An 8,940-nucleotide genomic window follows, 5' to 3' on the forward strand; every position below is an offset into this window, starting at 1 on the left:
GCCACTCAATATAGAAATGCTGACTTACATAAGCAGAAGACGTGACTGTCCTAGTTTTTGAAAAGCTGGGAATTTATTGCTCTTTTATTCTAGCCACCGCCTATATCTGGAACTGGAAAAAGCTGGAAAAATACCTTTAAAGAACATTTAGGTCTTGGTAGATATGGTCACCTGGCTTTGATCAACAAGGACAGTGACTTCTGTCCCCAGTAATAGATGTCAAACCCTGTGTGTGTGGACATAGCTGCACTTCACTATGCACAAGGAAGAGAAATACGTTTTCCAAAATCTGTAGCATGCCAGAAGAAGTTGCCAATAGCTGTTTCACTCTGGGTGAAGGAACAAACACCTGTGCTGTGCTTTGTCAAACTGACTAACAGCAAATTTCTGAAAGGAAATCAAAAATCTTTCTTTTTCAGAGCTTTGACAGCTTGCAATTCCCTCAGTACAAGAAGACGAGAGTTCATGGACTTGAACAAAGTGGATGAGAAATCATATTTAGACTACAGGGAGTGAAAACTTTTGAAAGGAAATAGACCAAATAGCGTATTTTAAGTACAAAGTTAAAAGATAACAGTGTGCAGAGACACACAGCAGGATGTAGAAGATACTACTCATCCCCTTTTGGCTGCATTATGCTTTCCTGAATGGCAATGGCTCCTACCAACTTCAAACCTTGGTGGGAGCTGCTGCCCCAGAGATTCCTCTTTAGGAGCTCTTGCCCCATACACAGCCCTCCCATGAACCCCCTCCGGCACCTATGCCAGCCCTATGCAGTGGATCACCCAGATGCACCTCTGTGCTGAGGAGCTGAAGCTCTGCTACCCCACCTCCTCCCCCTCCACTCCAAACCATGTCCAAAACTAACCCGAAAGGCTCCCGCAAAGGGGTTTGACTTCAATGCAATAAACACAGAGGAAGAAACATCTCCAGTTGATATGCTCTGTGTTTCGTCTTATTTTGGCAAACGCTGCCTTTCCGACAGCTCCAGCCAGGCAGGTGGTGAGCACACACGAGAATTCAGCACTGTGGTCAAACCAGACCAAAGCCACCAAATTTGGAAGTGTTCCCAGAGGAGCAGTGTTTGCATGGACTCATCCAGCACAGAGACCAAAGCAAAAGACAGGCTCAGAGCAGCTCACCAGCACAAGTACCTATGAAATGTGAATACGTTGCCTCTCTCTGCCCATCCCTTCTCCTGCCTCTGCCTTCCAGAAGCGTTTGAAGGAACATTTCATCTCGCAACTCTGGCTATGCTCTGCACAGAGGAGTTCCCATCCTCCCATGGGAGCTAAGGACAGCTTTGTTAGCACCTGTATGGGTGAGAACCCACAGCCAAACCTTCTCCCCTGGTCCCTGTGGAGCTGCAGCAGAGGCTGATTCTCTCCAGTAGACATGTTCCCTCACAAGAAGGACACTGCTCTGATTATTTCAATGGATTATTTCAATTTTCTCCCTGCAGCAAAATATTAGCAAATGACAGACACCTCCAGCACCAGAGCAGGAGTCCTGCCCAGCAGTTTTCAGTGCTCCCTGGGAATGGGGGTAATTTAATACAGGTCTGGCTGAGGAACAAGAAACAGGAGGTGCAGAATAGGCTTGCTGAAATCCCAGATGCAACCATGGTTTCTCTCTCCACAGTTGTAGGCGTAGTGAAAAAGATTAATTTGTCCTGAATTGAATTTGTTCAACATCTTTATTGATGACCTGGATGAGGGGATTGAGTCTACCCTTAGTAAATTTGCAGACGACACCAAACCTGGGGGGGATGTCAATCTGCTGGAGGGTAGGAAGAGGCTGCAGAGGGACCTGGACAGGCTGTGTCAATGGGCAGAGGCCAATGGTATGAAGTTTAACAAGACCAAGTGCAGGGTTCTACACGTCAGCCACAATAACCCCATGCAGCGCTACAGACTGACGGAAGAGTGGCTGGAGAGCGGCCCAGCAGAGAGGGACCTGGGAGTACTGGTTGACAATCGACTGAACGTGAGTCACCATGCCCAGGTGGCCCAGAAGTCCAATGGCATCCTGGCCTGTATCAGGAATAGTGTGGCCAGCAGGACTAGGGATGTAATTGTCCCCTTGTACTCAGCACTGGTGAGGCCTCACCTCGAGTACTGTGTACAGCTCTGGGCCCCTCACTTCAAGGATATTGAGGTGCTGGAGCAGGTCCAGAGGAGAGCAACAAGGCTGGTGAAGGGACTAGAGGGAAAGTCTTATAATGACAGGCTAAGAGAGCTGGGGTTGTATAGCCTGAAGAAGAGGAGAGTCAGGGGGGAACCTTATAACTCTCTACAACTACCTGAAGGGAGGTTGTAGTCAGGTGGAGGTTGAGCTCTTCTCCCAGGCAACTGGTGACAAGACAAAAGGGCATGGCCTGAAGCTGTGCCAGGGGAGCTTTAAGCTGGATATCAGAAAGTAGTTTTTCACGGAGGGGGTGATCAGGCATTGGAATGGACTGCCCAAGGAGGTGGTGGAGTCACCATCTCTGGAGGTGTTTAAGGAAAGGCTGGACGTGGCGCCTCGGGGCCGGTCTAGCCAACGTGGTGGTGTTAGGTCATAGGCTGGACTTGATGAACTCAGAGGTCTTTTCCAGCCTCAAAAATTCCGTGATTCTGTGATTCCTTGCATCCCTAAAAGGCAGCAACTCTTCTTTCCAGGCTTGGCCCTGCTGTCACATATAAAATGCCAAGTAATAATTTACCCTGCCCCCAGCTCATGCTCTGGGAATTTCCTGTTCTTCCCCTCCTCCTTCTCCTTTTCTCTCCCCTGGAAAGCTGCTCACAGCTGTACTTCATCAGCCAAAGCTGGGAACTTAATGAAGACCAGGCACAGCAACGGTGTGAGCTGAGCCATGGGAATGCATGTCCCGAGCGTCCTGGGGAGCGACGTCTCCCGTGAAGGACGTGAATAAATGCTCTGCTGCTGCACCCCAGGCTCCAGGCCACAGCAACAGCACGATGGATTGAGGAAGCAAACTTCAATGCCTCTTAAGACTAGACACAATTTTAACCACATACTTGATGAAAAAGTTTTTCTTCCTTTATACCCGATCTTTTGCATCTGTTTTTCTGTGAAACTGTGTTTATAGCATCTAACAGTCTGATTTTACAAACCCTTCTGTTCCTATATATTTTTCATTGCCCATTTTGCCTGAAAGTTTAAAGAAAGAATCCAGTAAATGGAGTATTATTTAGAAGTGCTGAAGATTTATGTCTGAAGCATCTCACTATAAAACTGCTTTGCCACTATTTAAAGGGTTATATTTGGAAAATGAGCATATGTTCCATCTTTTTGCCTCTAAATATCTTGATAAGAAGAAAAAAAGAATCTCTCTTCCCAATTTGGGCCCCACTTTGTTGAACAGGACCCTAAGCATTCTGCTTTAAAAGACTACTGTGTAATGCAGGGGGCAATACTACCATAAGTTATAATATCTATAATACTAATATCAGATATAATATCTATAACACTATTATATATAATAATATATTATTACATCCCTACAACAGTATATTATCTGTAACATATAATATATTCTTACATCCCTAATGTATATATCTACCTAGAACAGGTGGGTGTCCCCTTGTGCGTCAGGCACAGCCTGGGCTGTCAAAAATGGAAATAACCCCAGCAAGTGGGAGAGTTTCTACTGCCCCAGTGGTGGGGACAAGGAAGCTTCACTTGCCTGTAAGAGGAATTCAAATCAGATTCCCAGCAGCTGAGCCCACTGGGGCTGCAGGGGATGTCCCGTTCTGGTGCAAAGCATTTACAATGGGATTTACCCCACGGCAACCTGTGTCTGGGCTGATCTGGCCAAACGCTGCCGGGCACTGGGCACCACCCTTCCCTGCCTCCCCCGCTGCCTACGTGCTGCTCGGGGGAAGGAAAGGAAAGGGATGGGACAAAGCAGGTGCTGCTTCCTAAGGAAAATTATCAACATTACTACTATTTTTCAAACAATCCCTTGCATGGATTTCAGTAACTCAAAGTTACTGTATCTTCCAATACCTGAAAAAATGTCCCACAGTAATGACATCTGGCTGAAATGTACAACAGTGGGTGATCCTGGCCAGATAATTCATTTATGATCAACTTTACATACTCATGATTTGATAGACCAGTCACAGGAGAAGATCATCACGCTGTGGACCATAAAGGCTACAGAGAGCTTGGCCACGGTCAAATGAGACAAACTAAATGATACCTGGGGGTAGCTGGCATGAAAAGCTGATCATTTTGAGGTACTATGGAAAATTTAAAACACCTCTATAAAAATGAAAACTGGTATTATCTTTAAACCACAGCAAAATAAATAGAGAGTTAAAATGTCAAATTTGGTGGCTTGCTGTCTGTTCTCTTGTAACCTGGAAACAGCTCGGGACCTGAAAAAATGAAGTTTTATCTGATGTAGCTAAATTATGTTAGATGCTTTTAAAATGTATTTATCGGATTCTGGTTATGCCTGTTCAGTGAGACTAAATGATAACAAGGAACTAAATAATATATGGAAAGTTGTAGCAATTCAATGAGATTCTTGATAGCATTAATCATATTCAGTGACTGGTTCTCTGAGGAGTATGTCAGGCATTTTTCCATGTATGATCAAAACCCTGAAAGCTGACCAGATTATTTCTAAAAACTCTTCCCTGACAGAAACAGAACATTTGATAAAGCAACTAAAGTTCTACAGAATGGTGTCTAGAATATCATATTGAATACATAGCTTTGCCTAATCCAAATTTTATCCTATAAAATCAACATCATGGACTGGATGATCTTTCGAGATCCCTTCCAACTCCTAATATTCTGTGATCAAGCTGTTGTTCAGTGTGAACTGTATCAAACAAAACTCTTGTATCCTAAGGAATACACAAAGTACTGCAGTTGAATAGATTTCTGCACATTTATCAGTAGAGAAGTGTTCATTAAGGTGATTTTTTTTTTAAGGATCAGAAGGATTCCTGGACCATTTTGTGCTGGAAGCACAAGATCTCTAAGTGAAGATGGAGAACATCACTGACTGTGAGCGTGCCAACAAGAACCATTTGGTTAAAACAGTAACAAAAAATAATTGAGCCATCTCAGATTGAGAAGGCTGGAAAAATTTACTGGATCTTTGCAAAACTCATTTAATTTTGACTTGCTGAAATCTACTCATTTGGGGAATTCCCTGATATTTAGATACTGTTATTACTTGAACAGAATGATAAAAAGCCATTTGTCTATTAAAAGTAATAGAAAAAACATTGTGCTCTGCATAAACAGCTGTAGACAGAATTTATTAGGTATTAAATGGATAAATGCAGTAAGGAAGGAAGAAGTTATCTGATATAATCTAAATTATTGAGATTCTGAAAGTAAAATTACATTTACATAACTAATTTCTCACCGAGAAAGACCCAAAATACATTATAAGCTGCTATGCAAATTGTATGGAGTAATTTAACCTGCCAGGAGCAAAACTACTCTCTAGCATGGAACAATCGAGTAGCAAACAGCTCCTCCCAGACAAAAATATCTTTTGAATGGGAAAATAAAGTCCTCACATGCTTGCTGAATTACTGCAGCCAATAGCAATTACTGCTGCCTTGCACTGCTCCTCAGACACTCTCCATACTGGTGTCTTATCTGGGTGGGCTGAGGACTGCAGTGCTGCTGTCATTTCTGCCCTGTAAGTCATGACCAGTCTTCCCAGAAAAACTTCCATCACCACAAAAACAAGAAGTCCCAAATAATCTGTGATGTGGTAGTCCCCAACAAGAGAGACAGTACAGATGTAAATGATGCAGCCTTTCGGAGATGACCACCTCACCACAGCCAGAGGGATGAAGCATCTGACCCAAGCGCAACTTTGTCACCAGTCCCAGCGCCACCTCCTGTGTTTACGTGCTGGTGATCTGACCCACTTGACACATCCGCATCTGTTTCCAGCTGTGACACACTACGCAGCCACCCACCCATCTGCAGCCACAATGAGAAGCAATCTGGGAGGAAAAGAGATGGGGTTTTTTCCCTTTGGGAAAGCTGCCTTAAATGCAAACTCATTGACTTCCACAGATCTGCATACATAACATGAAGAATTTCTCAAGTGTCATGTATCTCAAACCACAAACTAATGCCATCGTGTTTAGATCATCTGGTCCCTTTGATACTCAAAGACAAGTATCACTTAAAAGAATATTATTTATTTTTAATGTTGATGGAATTTAAAACAAGAGCTTGAATATTCTCACACCAAATAACTGGTTTGGAAAGAGGAACAGATGTGGCAAAGTTTTAAATGACTAGACTGATTTGTTGAGCTTTTGTAAAATACAACTGCTGTATTTTTTTTACAGGTAATATGCAAAGTTTGTGCCCTTCTGAGAATACATTCTCAGACTTAAACAGATCACAAAAATTAAAGACAGGAGCAGGCAGAAGCAGAATTGTGATTAGGTAGAAGAGATTTTTCCCTAAAGGTAAATCTCTCCTAGCATTATCTGTATATGAACATCATCCGCTGCTGAATCACAGGCTTAAAATAATAACAATCCATGGGTTATAAAAGATGACAATATAGTCACTGTTGTTAGGAAATTTATTTGAAGAATGACAGACACCAGTGTGTTATTTATATTGAAACTTCTAAACCCAGAGATGTATAGAAACATGATCAACCACAGGAAAAAAAGAAACTAAAGATGCTGTACTGCTGTCAGAGTATGAAGATGCTCAAAGTGCCTAAAGCTTAATCAATTTAAGGATTAAAAATTAACAAAGCACACAGAGGAGACATGAATTCAGAGCCACATTTGTACACTGAATTCCAATAGCTGAAACCTAATTATGAACTCCATTGAAATATTTTCCACTTCTCTCAGCACTAAGTCTTAGAAAATAAAACGCTGACTTTTAAAAAATTTCCAACGAGTCTGTCTACGTGTATTGGGTCCGGACAGATCTGTTGACTAAGGGCAAAGTAACTTAGCTGGTAAGACAGAACTACTATAGAATTAAATCCATTGCAAATATAATTTTATTAATTGCCCCGATGTGAACTCTTGCCAACACCTCAGGTGGGGTTGGGACGGTGATGCAGGAACTCTGCCACTTGTCACTACTCCCTCTCCAGGCTGTTGATGAGAACGTCACCTCTTCATTTCACAATATACTATTTAATACTACACCTCGTACAGCATTTTTTCAGCCTGAAGAATTTTGACAGGCTCAGATCAAGGAGGGGCATCGCCACACGCAGTAATGCCCATGGGGGCTGGAGAAGGCGGCAGCGTGGGGAGCCCCGTCCTCGTCCCCAGCCCTGCGGCAGGTCCTGCCGCGGCAGCTGATGGAAACGTGGAACAGCAAGCAGCGACTTGGAGAACCGGACTCTGCAAGATCCCTCTGGAAACATCCATCTTCAGGGACAGTTTGAAATGTCCTCAACAACTCTTTTAATCTGTTCTTTAGTGGTGCTTCCCTTGCAGGTGCCGCAGCACCGGTGCTGTGGTCCTGGCTTGCTGTGTGGCGCTCTGTTCTGCACTGGGCTGTGAACAGGCGTTACATTAAGCAACTTGCAGCGGCTTTTCCACCCTCTGGGCACTGGAGGGGGGTGGCCAGCCTGCTCAGAGAGAGCCAGGACACAGGGCTTAAGGCTGTGCCGTCGCAATGCAGCGATTTGCAACTTCATTCACATCACACTTGCAAGTGCCTTTTCAGACACCCTGAAATTCGTTTTTCCACCAGGTTGAGAATCTCGAGCTTTTATATTTTCTATTTATCTGTCATGCATCCTTCCAGGCTGCAGAGAGGAAGGGGGACATCAGTGGAACCCCCACACTCCACTTTCATCAGGCTGTTCAACAGCTAACCCCAATATTGTTTTGCTTTCAGTAAAAAGCGTTTCAAATATCCCTCTCCTCAATCCGTTTCTACAGAGCTGATGCTCCGAGGGCTGAGGCTGGGGATTCTTTTCTTTCCTTTTCAAGAGGACCTCTCATTGCTCCCCGGGCTCCCCTGCGATGCGCCCTCCGTCCTCCCAGCCCTGCTTTGTGCTGCTGGGTGGGGAGGAGGCGTGAGCGGGGAGGGGGGGTCTCCGAGGGGAGGAGGTACAACTTTATAAGTCTCCATAGTCTTTTCCTTTCAGGAAACACATCCTGTTAATGTTTGACTGCTGTGGCAGTGGCTCTGTTTGTTGCAGTCGACTACGCCCTGAGGCTCACCAAAACCAGCCACAAAAACAGCCATTTCCTCTTCGTGGAGAGGTGGGGGGGCCTTTTCCTCACAGCAGTGGCTGTTCCCAGTCCCTGCACTCGCACCGCGGATCTTCAGAGCAGGACACGGCCGAGCAAACTCCTCAAAATACTCCAAAACTTGCAGAGCTCCTTTGGGATGACAGCATTCAGCCTCCGGTTCGGCTTGGCTTTGAGAGAATGACATTTGTCACGGTTTGCGGGATATTCTGAAGTCTGCACCAGAAAAAAAAGGCTTTTGGAGCGGTGCTGGTTGACTTGGAGGACCCGGTGCTTAGCACGCTGCTGGCGAGCATCCCTGCCTTGGCCCCAGCAGCAGCTCAGGCTCCCCTGCCTCGAGACTGGATTCTTTCTGGGTTCGCCTCTTCTCACAAGGAATGGACCTCCCTGTCATTCAGTTCATCACAGGACTGGCGCTACTTATCAAAGTGCAAGAAGGTGGATAAGCCAAAGCTAGAAAGGACCTAAAAGAGCTTCTTTTTGTTCTTATTTTATGGAATTCTCCTACCTACCTCACCGAAATCTCATTTCATTGATCAGAAACACCTCTGGAGTTGACTTTGAGAATGAACGGTGATGTCCTCTAGCCCTTCGTAACATCCTAGTGAAGCTGCCTCTGTTTCAAGTCCAAGTTAAATGTGCTGCAGCTGATTTGAGACCTTGCATCTTCTGCAAATAAGAGACTAGCAGCAAGCTGACAGTCAGA

Source organism: Mesitornis unicolor, unplaced genomic scaffold (assembly GCF_000695765.1).
Source record: "Mesitornis unicolor isolate BGI_N332 unplaced genomic scaffold, ASM69576v1 scaffold5085, whole genome shotgun sequence".
Lineage (NCBI taxonomy): Eukaryota > Metazoa > Chordata > Aves > Mesitornithiformes > Mesitornithidae > Mesitornis > Mesitornis unicolor.